This window comes from Palaemon carinicauda, chromosome 44, assembly GCF_036898095.1.
Source record: "Palaemon carinicauda isolate YSFRI2023 chromosome 44, ASM3689809v2, whole genome shotgun sequence".
NCBI classification, from domain to species: Eukaryota; Metazoa; Arthropoda; class Malacostraca; order Decapoda; family Palaemonidae; genus Palaemon; species Palaemon carinicauda.
This window is the reverse complement of record NC_090768.1, coordinates 8,514,546-8,526,986: the sequence shown is the minus strand read 5'-3', so window position 1 is coordinate 8,526,986 and position 12,441 is coordinate 8,514,546. Positions and strand designations below refer to the sequence as shown.

The following is a 12,441-nucleotide window of genomic DNA, read 5'->3' as shown; positions in this document are numbered from 1 at the left end:
TGAACAATTCTTAATTGTTCCTACACACATATAAACCCTCATTGTTTAATAGGATTATGATTTTATCGTAGCTGGAGTGCGGCTGTTAAAATTTTATAACCAGGTGTCGGTAGTTACTGGTAAGTGGCAGGGAGGCACCACCTGCTTTCCAGCACACTGAGTAGCCATTTTAATTTCATCTTGAGAATTCACACATTATCTGTGCTTAACAAAGCTTAGCTATTAATATTTTTTCCATTCCTTTTTCATAGTGTATCTATGTAATTGACTTGGAGGCACCACGTGGGGCGTGTGGTCCTGCCCTGGTAAACCTGGTCGTAATTGTGGCAGGTAGACCCCCATTCTTATGACCTATTTGCTGAACACACAACAGTGGTCAAGTACAGCAGGAGAAGAAAGAAGATTTCCGAGAGGGATTCTTTGCCTTCATGGTCTTCCCATGAGCCCAGAAATTCTTTAGCCTCTCATGTTTTGCTCTCCTGTACTAAGACTTCTATGCTTTCTGCAGAGGAAAGACAGAAGAAAGAAGGTTACCTCACTTTTCCTTGCCACAAGCTTCTGAAGTGCCTCACTTATTACCTTCTCCAGTCGAAGGGGAACGCCCCCATCCTTCCTCTTATATTGATCCTGACACTGCAGATGCTAATGATGACTCCTTTAATGTCTGGACCCTACGCATTTTACGGCCTTCATTTGCTATCGAAGTTCTTTTTTCAACAGAGAATCTCTTTCTGGAATTAGCTTCCTGTAGATCATCCAAGCCTACTAGTATTGGCCCCCTGTGGAAGGACCCCTTGATGTCAAGGCCTCTGTCCCAAGGAATTCGCTATTAATCTTTGTTCCACATCTTCCTGAGTATCATCTCCGCCAGTGGTAATATCACCAATTTCGATTGCTGCCAAGAGAGGAAGAGACCTTGTCCTTCCTTGTCTCCCATGCCTATTCTTTCATCCTCATCCTCTGCTCCTGAGCCTTTGTGTCAGGCCCTCCAAAGTTAAAGAAGATCAAGTGGCCTAAGTCTCTTCAGACTTTCATCAGTCCCTCTTCATGTAAGCATGAAAGAGTTGAGGAGCTTCCACAAGGTAGCGATAACTCTCCTTCAGATGATAAGGCTCTCCCCTCTTTGAATAGTGGCCTTCCTTTTTTAGACCGACCCTACTAGATCCAAGCGTAGAGGACAAAAAGAACCATCCTTCAAAAGAGGATCATCATAGATCCTTGAGACTTTCGTCACCTGAATCTTCCTTACGTGCACGATCAGTCTTCACGCGCACCAAATTGCCAGTTAGCTCTTTGTATATACGATTGTCTTCACTCCCTAGTTGAGAGCTTGTCATAGGAAGAATCATCTTCATACACTAAATTAAGGTAAGTTACATCCACAAGCACATACATACCCATGCATACACGATTGTCCAAGCTCACATGATCTATATTATGTTCACGATTGCAACATTGTAAAGATTCGACTGATGGTTCAAGGAAACCATGTTCTCTCTCCCAATGTGCCAGATCTGTACATGCAAGGGATGAGCGCAATCAGTCTTCTCATAGCAGAACTTCACGTTCATAGCACCATTGATTGGGTTCTCCATGCGTAAAGGCTTCACACATATCTTACCAGCACACACAAGGCCCACTCTCCAGTTTTTCCCAGGGATAGTTCCCCATGTGGTAGAACTTCATGCACTAAGTCTTCACATGCTAGGCCCCTCTTAACGAGAGAATGCCTTGATGAAGTCATTGGGCTTCAGCACGGCATATCATTCCCGTGCTGAAGGCTTGTGACGGGCAAGAGGGCTCTCGAACTGGGGAATTTCTTTTCCTCAGTTTGACTCTAAATTTCTCTCATTCTTTTTCTATTACTTCTTATTGCTTATTCCTCCTTCATAATTATCAGCTGTCTCCAACCTTGCTGTCAAAACTCTCATACCCATTTCACTGTCCAGGATTTTTAGAGGGGACATTGTATCCATGATCGGTTTTTATTTCAAAATCAATGTTGGGAGCTGTGGTGGTCTTGCCAACTGCCCGAAAATGTTTGGACACCTAGGAGTGTCAGTATTCCCATACTGGCACGCGGAACTATCTCGTAGGAGATTTGGCCTTCGGATTCCAGGGGTTGGCGATTTAATAGAGATAGGACTCTCGGCATTCTGTCCGGTTTGCCTGCCACTATGATTAGAGTGGGGATGATTGTATTCTTGAAATGCTCTGTCCCATCAAGCGGGTTTGGCATACACTTGAGCCACTCTAATCATAGTGGTACCATCCCTTTGTGGTAGGGTAGGGAGTGGACATTTGGTAAGCAGCTTTCACAGGTGTCATTGGTGGAGAAATTAATTCCAGGAAAGGCTAACGGTGTCTTCTTTGGAATTTCAGACAGTCTTAATTTTTTCTCTCCCTTAAACTTTATTTTTTTCCATTGTTTTTTTTTCAATATTAATCTTACCCGATGATCATGTAGCTGTCAACTCCGTTGCCCGACAGAAATCTACGGACGGGATACGCCAGCGATCGCTATACAAGAGGGGGGTGTACTCACCAGCGCCATCTGTGGTCAGGTACTCCAGTACTTCTTGTCAACACCACCTCAATTTTTCCTCTGTCGTGCCGCCGGCAAGACCTACATGGATACGCTGTTGATTTTGGAGTCTTTGTTCACGGTTTTGGTGAAGTATTTGCTCTAAAATTTAGCCTTCGCTGTACAGGAAGCTTTTCCCGTAGCTTAGATAGCTTTTGGAATTAAATTGATTTATTGGTTAACGATCTTTGCTTTACTTTGGAATTCCCCCTTGACTGTTCTCTAAATTCAAGATGTCCGACCACTCTCAAGCTCCTAAAATTAGGCGATGTAGTGTTAGGACTTGTAATAGGCGTCTTCCGAAGGCCTCTGTTGATCCTCACACCGTTTGTTCCGACTGTAGGGGAAAATCCTGTCAGTTGGAAGATCGATGTGGGGAATGTGCTGGGCTTTCGGAATTCGATTTTAATGAATTCCTCAAGTATACGACTAGGTTAGAGAGGGAGAGAGTTAGGAGGAGTTCTTCTCGCTCTTTGGTTTATTCCTCCCCCCATGACCCTCAACCTTTTCCTTCCCCTGTGGTGGTGACCCCCGAACCTGCTACGAGTGCTCAGCCTGATATGACGGATATGTTGCGTGCCATTCAGGCTCTTGGTGATAAGGTGGAGTCTTTAGTTAGTGACCACAATCTTCTCTTGGCAGATGTCAAGGAACTTAAAGTGAAAAGTGCAGTGGGAAGTGTTAGTGCCAGTGCTGTGCCTAGTGTCAGTGTCAGTGTTGCGCATGAGGATACTTCTGTGCGTGCCAGTCGTCCTCCCAGTCCGGGACCTCTTGCAAGCTCCCAAGCCCAGGGGAGAAGCAAAGTCGAAGGGCAAAAGGGTTCGGCAGGCCTTGATCGGCGCACAGTTGTATCCTCAGTGGTTGCGGAAACGGTGGACCCAGGTCTCTCGACCTCTCAAACGTAAGGTCCCGTCCGAGCTAGTCCAACGGCCCAGGTGTAGCCACTGGGCCAGTTCGGACTCGCCGCAGTCATCTGATGACTGCACACCTCCTAAGAGAGGTAAAGCGGTGCCTCATCAGGCCTCTGCTCCAACTTCTGTGGACCCCAAGTTGTCTATGCTGCAGACTATGCAGTCTCAGCTTGCGGCTTTGATGCAGGAGTATCAGGCAGAGAAGGTTAGCACACCTCCTCCTGCGAGCGCTCCTCCACCTCTGCGCAGTCCTCCCTGCCAGACGTATGTTCTTGAGGCTCCTCCTGCTTCCATGCGTGAGCTGCCGCATTGGGAGTTGCCAGGTTCCAGCGCTATGCAGCAACCTCCTCTACCCTTGAGGCAGGAACCTCTTGCTATGCGGCAACCTCCTCAACCCTTGAGGCAGGAGCCTCATGCTATGCGGCAACCTCCTCTACCCATGAGGCAGGAGCCTCATGCTATGTAACAGAATACCCATTGTTTTATGGAATAAAGGAATTATTATATTATTATTATTATATTACTTTGCGGCAACCTCCTCTACCCATGAGGCAGCAGCCTCATGCTATGCGGCAACCTCCTCAACCCTTGAGGCAGGAGCCTCACTCTGCGCAGCTACCTCCTCAACCCTTGAGGCAGGCGCAACCCTTGAGGCAGGAGCCTCATGCTATGAGGCAGCCTCCTCAACGCATGCAGCACGAGCCTCTTACCATTCAGCAGCCGCATTCTTCGCAGCATGAGCCTCTTCCCATACAGCATGAGCCGCATACCATGCAGCATGAGCCTCATGCCTTACAGCATTCGCTTCTGACCACGCTTGCTCCTCAGACCACCGCAGAACCTCCCTCACCCCAGCCTCATGACTTTGTCATTGCTATCCCTCAGTCTCTTCAGCAGAGGCATGATGATGGATCCGCAAGTGCGCATGCACCCGTTCTGCAGGATTCAGCCATTCAGCATACCGCTCTACCGTTACCTCTTGCTACTCAACTCTCAGGCGATGAGGTTTCTGAGGATGAAGCTGCTCACCTGGATGATCCTACTTCTGATGTGGAGGGACACAAGTCTTCGCCGCCTTCCTTAGACTTTCGTAAGGTCCTGGCTCTGTTCAGAGAGTTATACCCTGAACACTTCGTATCTGCAACCCCTCGTTCTCCTCCATCCGAGTTTTCTCTAGGCATGCAGCCTATTACGTCTGCCTACACCAAGCTTGTCCTCGCTAGATCATCAAGGAGAGCTTTGAGGATTTTAGGGGATTGGTTGCAGTCCAAGCAGCAACTGGGAAGGACCTCTTTTGTGTTTCCTCCTCCTAAGCTGGCTTCTAAGTCGGGCGTCTGGTATGCCACGGGAGAGGAACCTGGCTTGGGGGTTCCTGCCTCTGCCCAGGCCGACTTCTCAAGTTTGGTTGACTCTCCCCGCAGGTCGGCTATGAGACGCTCGAAGGTCTGCTGGACTTTTTCTGATCTGGACCACTTGATGAAGGGAGTCTTTCGCGCCTTCGAAATTTTTAACTTCCTCGATTGGTGCCTGGGGGCCTTAAGCAGGAAGACTGCCCCTTCTGACAAAGACTCGGCCATGCTGATCATGTCCTGTATGGACAAAGCAATTCGCGATGGTTCTGGCGAACTTGCGTCTGTTTTTGTCTCAGGAGTCCTCAAGAAAAGGGAACTTCTATGCTCCTTCTTATCGACTGGTATCACCCCTTGCCAGAGGTCACAGTTGCTGTTTGCTCCTCTCTCCAAGTTCCTGTTTCCGGAGGAGTTAATCAAGGAGATGGCTGCGGCTCTTATCCAGAAAGATACGCATGACCTTATGGCCTCTTCAGCACGTAAGGCTAAAACCTTACCTTCCGTGCCGAGATCTTACCGCACCCCTGTGGCTGATACACCTGCTACCAGATTCATTCCCCCCTTTCGTGGCAGAGCCCCCAGTAGAGGAAGTACCCGTGGAGACAGTCACCGGGGCAAGTCCAAGAAAGGTGCCAAGTCCACGAAAAGCAAGCTTTGACTTCCTTCCTCTCCAGACAGCTGTAGGAGCCAGACTCAAGACCTTCTGGCAAGCCTGGGAGAGCAGAGGTGCAGACGCTCAGTCTGTCAAGTGGCTAAGGGAGGGTTACAGAATTCCGTTCTGCCGCAATCCCCCTCTGACCACATCTCCCATCAACCTCTCTCCCAACTACAAGGAGAAGGACAAGAGGCTAGCGTTACATCAAGAGGTGTCGCTCCTGTTACAGAAGGAGGCAGTGGTGATAGTCCGGGACCATCAATCCCCGGGCTTTTACAACCGTCTCTTCCTGGTGGCCAAGAAGACAGGAGGTTGGAGACCGGTGCTGGACGTCAGTGCGCTCAATGCTTATGTCACCAAGCAGACGTTCACAATGGAGACGACGAAGTCGGTCCTAGCAGCGGTCAGGCAGGAGGACTGGATGGTCTCGTTAGATCTGAAAGACGCCTACTTTCACGTTCCCATCCATCCAGACTCCCAACCTTTTCTGAGATTCGTCTTTGGAGAGGTTGTGTACCAGTTCCAAGCCCTGTGCTTTGGCCTGACCACGGCACCTCTTGTGTTTACGCGACTGATGAGGAATATTGCGAAATTCCTTCACTTGGCAGACATCAGAGCCTCCCTTTATTTAGACGACTGGCTTTTAAGAGCTCCCACAAGTCGTCGCTGTCTGGAGAGTCTCAGATGGACTTTGGATTTGACCAAGGAACTGGGCCTCTTGGTCAATTTAGAGAAGTCCCAGCTCGTTCCTTCCCAAACCATCGTTTACCTGGGGATGGAGATTCAGAGTCGAGCTTTTCGGGCTTTTCCGTCGGCCCCAAGAATCAACCAAGCCCTGGAGTGCATCCTGAGCATGCTGAGGAGGAACCGATGCTCGGTGAGGCAGTGGATGAGTCTAACAGGGACTCTTTCATCGCTAGCCCTGTTCATCGAGTTAGGGAGACTCCACCTCCGCCCCCTTCAGTACCATCTGGCAGCTCACTGGAACAAGGATATGACGCTCAAGACGGTCTCTATTCCTGTTTCCAAAGAGATGAGGGCTACTCTAACGTGGTGGAAGAACAGCATTCTTCTCAAGGAGGGTCTCTCGTTAGCTGTTCAGACCCCCGACCTTCATCTCTACTCGGACGCATCAGACTCGGGCTGGGGCGCGACAATGGACGGACAGGAATGCTCGGGGACATGGAACAAGGAACAGGAAACGCTTCACATCAATTGCAAGGAGTTGTTGGCAGTTCATCTGGCCTTAATGAACTTCAAGTCCCTCCTGCTAAACAAGGTGGTGGAGGTGAACTCCGACAACACCACAGCCTTGGCGTACATCTCCAAGCAGGGAGGGACTCATTCGAGGAAGCTGTTCGAGATCGCAAGGGACCTCCTCATTTGGTCAAAAAGTCGAAAGCTCACGCTGGTAACGAGGTTCATTCAGGGCGATATGAATGTTACGGCAGATCGCCTCAGCCGGAAGGGTCAAGTCATCCCCACAGAGTGGACCCTTCACAAGAACGTGTGCAACAGACTTTGGACCCTGTGGGGTCAGCCAACTATAGATCTGTTCGCTACCTCGATGACCAAGAGGCTCCCATTGTACTGTTCCCCGATTCCAGACCCGGCAGCAGTTCACGTGGATGCCTTTCTGCTGGACTGGTCCCACCTCGACCTGTATGCATTCCCGCCGTTCAAGATCATCAACAGGGTTCTTCAGAAGTTCGTCTCTCACGAAGGGACACGGCTGACGTTGGTTGCTCCCCTTTGGCCTGCAAGAGAATGGTTCACAGAGGTACTGCAATGGCTGGTCGACGTTCCCAGGACTCTCCCTCTAAGAGTGGACCTTCTGCGTCAACCTCACGTAAAGAAGGTACACCCAAGCCTCCACGCTCTTCGTCTGACTGCCTTCAGACTATCGAAAGACTCTCAAGAGCTAGAGGCTTTTCGAAGGAGGCAGCCAGAGCGATTGCCAGAGCAAGGAGGATATCCACTCGCAGAGTCTATCAATCTAAGTGGGAAGTCTTCCGAAGCTGGTGCAGAGCCAATGCAGTTTCCTCTACCAGTACCACTGTAACCCAAGTTGCTGACTTCCTGTTGCATCTTAGGAATGTTAGATCTCTATCAGCTCCTACGATCAAGGGGTACAGAAGTATGTTGGCAGCGGTTTTCCGCCACAGAGGCTTGGATCTTTCCACCAACAAAGATCTGCAGGACATCCTTAGGTCTTTTGAGACCTCTAAAGAACGTCGGTTGTCCACTCCAGGCTGGAATCTAGACGTAGTCCTAAGGTTCCTTATGTCATCAAGATTTGAACCTCTCCAGTCAGCCTCTTTCAAGGACCTCACTCTAAAAACTCTTTTCCTCGTCTGCCTTGCAACAGCCAAAAGAGTAAGTGAGATTCACGCCTTCAGCAGGAACATAGGTTTCACATCTGAAACAGCTACATGTTCCTTACAGCTCGGTTTTTTGGCTAAAAACGAGCTTCCTTCACGTCCTTGGCCTAAATCGTTCGAAATACCTAGCCTTTCCAACATGGTGGGTAACGAACGGGAGAGAGTACTTTGCCCTGTCAGAGCTCTTAAGTACTATCTTAAAAGGTCAAAACCCTTGCGAGGACAATCGGAGGCCTTATGGTGTGCTATTAAGAAACCTTCACTGCCTATGTCTAAGAACGCAGTTTCTTACTACATAAGGCTTCTGATTAGAGAAGCTCATTCTCATATGAAGGAAGAAGACCTTGCTTTGCTGAAGGTAAGGACACATGAAGTGAGAGCTGTGGCTACTTCAGTGGCCTTCAAACAGAACCGTTCTCTGCAGAGTGTTATGGATGCAACCTATTGGAGGAGCAAGTCAGTGTTTGCATCATTCTATCTCAAAGATGTCCAGTCTCTTTACGAGAACTGCTACACCCTGGGACCATTCGTAGCAGCGAGTGCAGTAGTAGGTGAGGGCTCAGCCACTACATTCCCATAATCCCATAACCTTTTTAACCTTTCTCTTGAATGCTTTTATTGTTGTTTTGGGTTGTACGGTAGGCTAAGAAGCCTTCCGCATCCTAGTTGATTTGGCGGGTGGTCAATTCTTTCTTGAGAAGCGCCTAGGTTAGAGGTTGTGATGAGGTCCTTTAGTATGGGTTGCAGCCCTTTATACTTCAGCACCTAAGAGTCGTTCAGCCTCCTAAGAGGACCGCTGCGCTCAGTAAGGAAGACGTACTTATTAAAGGCAGAGTAATGGTTCAAGTCGACTTCCTTACCAGGTACTTATCGTTTTATTTGTTATTTTGAATAACTGATAAAAATGAAATACGGGATACTTAGCTTCTTGATTAACATGTATACTGGTTTTCACCCACCTCCCTGGGTGTGAATCAGCTACATGATCATCGGGTAAGATTAATATTGAAAAATGTTATTTTCATTAGTAAAATAAATTTTTTAATATACTTACCCGATGATCATGATTTAATTGACCCACCCTTCCTCCCCATAGAGAACCAGTGGACCGAGGGAAAAATTGAGGTGGTGTTGACAAGAAGTACTGGAGTACCTGACCACAGATGGCGCTGGTGAGTACACCCCCCTCTTGTATAGCGATCGCTGGCGTATCCCGTCCGTAGATTTCTGTCGGGCAACGGAGTTGACAGCTACATGATCATCGGGTAAGTATATTCAAAAATTTATTTTACTAATGAAAATAACATTTTTCATTGTTATTATGACCCCTTCCCTCCCCCTGAAAAAATAATTAATGAGTAAACTTAATATTCCCCGTACCCCTGGATCAAATGGCGAACCCCAGACACCGTTGACGACTTCTGCTTGTTTAAATAGGGAAAGCTCTGTTGACAACCTCGGCAGTAAAAAGGATTCCTCTAACAATACTTCTCTGACCAGTGTTGTTAAAGACAATTTATCAGCACTGGTGGAAAATGATGCTTGTAATAACCGTAATACTTTACTCTCTGGTTCTGGCTCATTACCAGATCCAACAAAAAATCTGAAAATTCTCCACTTAAAAAACATACCAATTGGTTGTAGCTATGACATAATTCATGAAGCCTTCTGTAGATTTGGGGCAATCAAAGAAATTTTAATGGAGCTTAATGGTAGTAAAGGCTTTTGGGAAGCTTGGGTATCATTTTCAAGTTTTGAGATTGCTTTAGAAGCAAATAAAAATTTAGAGAGCATAAAAATTGACAATTGTTTGATTTCTGGGGCTCTATGTGATAAAGCACCAAGACACCTAGAGGTATATAAACCAGAAGAATGGATGGAAAAAGAAATAGAGCATAGACTTCCAGAAGAAAGAACCCCCAAGCCCCCAACATGGATAATTGCATCTGGGAAGATAGATAATTATAACTATTATAAGATTAGTAAATTTATACAAAAAAAAGTTGGTTTAATTAAAAGTAAGGATATTAGTAGATACGGTAAGCAATCTGTTTTGATTAATGCTAAATCAGATACTCAAGCTCACATGCTTTGTGGCATAAAGATTGCAGAAATTGATCCTATTAAGGATATTAAACCACATATGAGCTTCAGCTATGGTAAAGGGGTAGTTTTTGATAAAGATCTATATGAATTCTCAGAACCAGAAATTCTGGACATGTGCCCTGCTAATGTTTGGAAAGTAAGTAAGATCCCTCAAACAAGCATGGTAGTTTTAACATTTGAAACCCCTGTTATACCAGATCATATAATTATTGAGAATGAAAGAGTACGTGTTCGAGAATATAAACCTAGGCCTTTACAATGCTTTAATTGTTTCAAGTACGGTCACCCTTCCCGGTACTGCAATAATACGAAGATCTGTATTAACTGTTCTTTGTTAGAACATGGCCAATGCAACAGAGATACAACCTGTGCAAACTGTAAAGATCATCATAAATCAAATGATAAAAGCTGTAGAGAATACAAGAAAGAAGAAGCTGCAATCTTGAAAGCAAATGCTGAACATATAAGTGTAGGTCATGCAAAGCATTTACTCAATCGGCAACTTAATTTTGCTCGCGCGGTTAAGATGCCAACAAAAGATTATAATCCACTACCCCTTACTACCACAGGGGGACCAGTGGCAGCACCTGGCCCGTCAGGTGCATCTCCCTTAGTGGTAGTAGCCCAGCCATCTGGGTCAAGTGCTCTGCCTATAAAAGCCAGAGCACAAACCTCCAAAGAGGTCAATATGGTTTCCAACACACCAACAGTGTTGTCACCGATAGGAGCATCTCCCCTAGAGGTAGTAGCCCAGCCTTCTGGGTTAAGTGCTCGAACTGTTGAAGTTCTAGCACAATCCTCCAAGGAAGCCAATGTGGCTTCCACCACCTTAAATGTATTGTCTCAGGCAGAATCTCTACCTGATTTGATGGAGATTGGAAAACAAGATCTTCCCAAAGAGGAAAAGGTCCCCATCATCCTCACCTTCATCTAAGTCAGGTAAGTGCCCTACTGCTCATGATCCTAAGGTTGACTCTTATAAAAATCCTAGAAAGAAAGAAAAGAAGAGTGGTGGCCTAGTAAAGCCTTCCATCTCCAGGCCTTACATGGCTTCATCTGAAAAGTCCCAAAAGACAAATGAGACAAAGAAAAATAATAACAAAAGATAATGTCTATCATCCAGTGGAATTGCAGAGGTCTAAGTACTAGCATTGAGCAAATAAAAACTTTAACCAGGGACTCAGACACGAAGGTAATTTGCCTACAGGAAACCAAGATCAGTGACAAACTATTTAATCCTGGACTCAATTATCATTTTTGTAGATCCCCTCCTTTGCAAGCTGCAAGAGCTCAAGGTGGTACAGGTTTTATTATTCACAAATCTGTAAAATTTGAAACAATCCCACTCAATACACCACTACAGGCATGTGCAGTTAGAACTCATATCGGGAAAAAAATTACTTTATGCTTGCTTTATATTGAACCATCCTTAGAACTTTTCCTCTTAGATCATGCTGGTAATCCAAGAAGGCTTAGACTTTCTGACCTCCAAGACTTGATCAATCAGCTTCCTGCCCCTTCTATTTTAATGGGTGATTTTAATGCAAAGCATACTTTATGGGGTGGAAATGTGTGCGATAGATGGGGTAATCTTGTTGAAGAACTAATCGACAACAATGATGTAATACTAATGAATGATGGTTCTCCAACTAGGTATGATGTATTCCACAACTCTACATCGGCCATTGATTTGTCAATCTGTTCCTCATCCATTCGATTGGACTACCTTTGGTCAGTAAATGAACACCTACATGGCAGTGACCATTGGCCAATAATGTTAAATTATGTCCATAATCTTCCTTCTCAGTGTCCACCAAAATGGAAGATAGATGAGGCAGACTGGGCAGCTTATGAAAACTGTTCACACACTGATAAAGAATATGATGAATTTACATCTCCAGTGCATGCCTATCAACATCTTGAAAATATTATTGATGATAATGCTAGCAAGTTTATACCTAAAACATGCGGTTTACCTCATCGCTCTGTAGTTCCTTGGTGGAGTAAAGAATGTGCCAACGTAAGAAAAGTGACCCGAACTTGCTTCAGAAGATACTTGAGGACAAACTATTTAGCAGATAGAATAGCATATCTCAGAGCCTGTGCCAAACAAAAAAGAATTTTTAAAAAAGCAAAGAGAGCATTTTGGAAGAAATATATATCTAATATTAATACCAAAACTCCTTCAAAGGAAATATGGGACAAGATTAGAAAACTTCAAGGTAAATTCGTCCCTAAGCCTCTACCAATATTAAGGGAAAATAATAGATATATATCTGACCCCAAAGATGTAGCAGAGGTTCTTGCTAAGCACTTTGCTCATGTATCAAGTGCTGACAACTATTCCCCAGCATTTCAACAAATTAGAGCATCAACATCTGTTGTTCCTCCTGCTTCTTCAAATACTGAAGCTTTTAACCTGCCTTTTAGTATGGAGGAGATGCAAAATGCTATC

At 45.8% G+C, this 12,441-nt stretch overlaps 1 protein-coding gene across 1 annotated transcript in view; it reads left to right on the top strand.

Annotated features, from left to right (window-relative positions):
* The window catches only part of LOC137634117 (solute carrier family 66 member 3), a 69,158-nt gene that overhangs the window by 27,760 nt on the left and 28,957 nt on the right, over window positions 1-12,441 (top strand). The gene's annotated exons all lie outside the window — the stretch shown is intronic.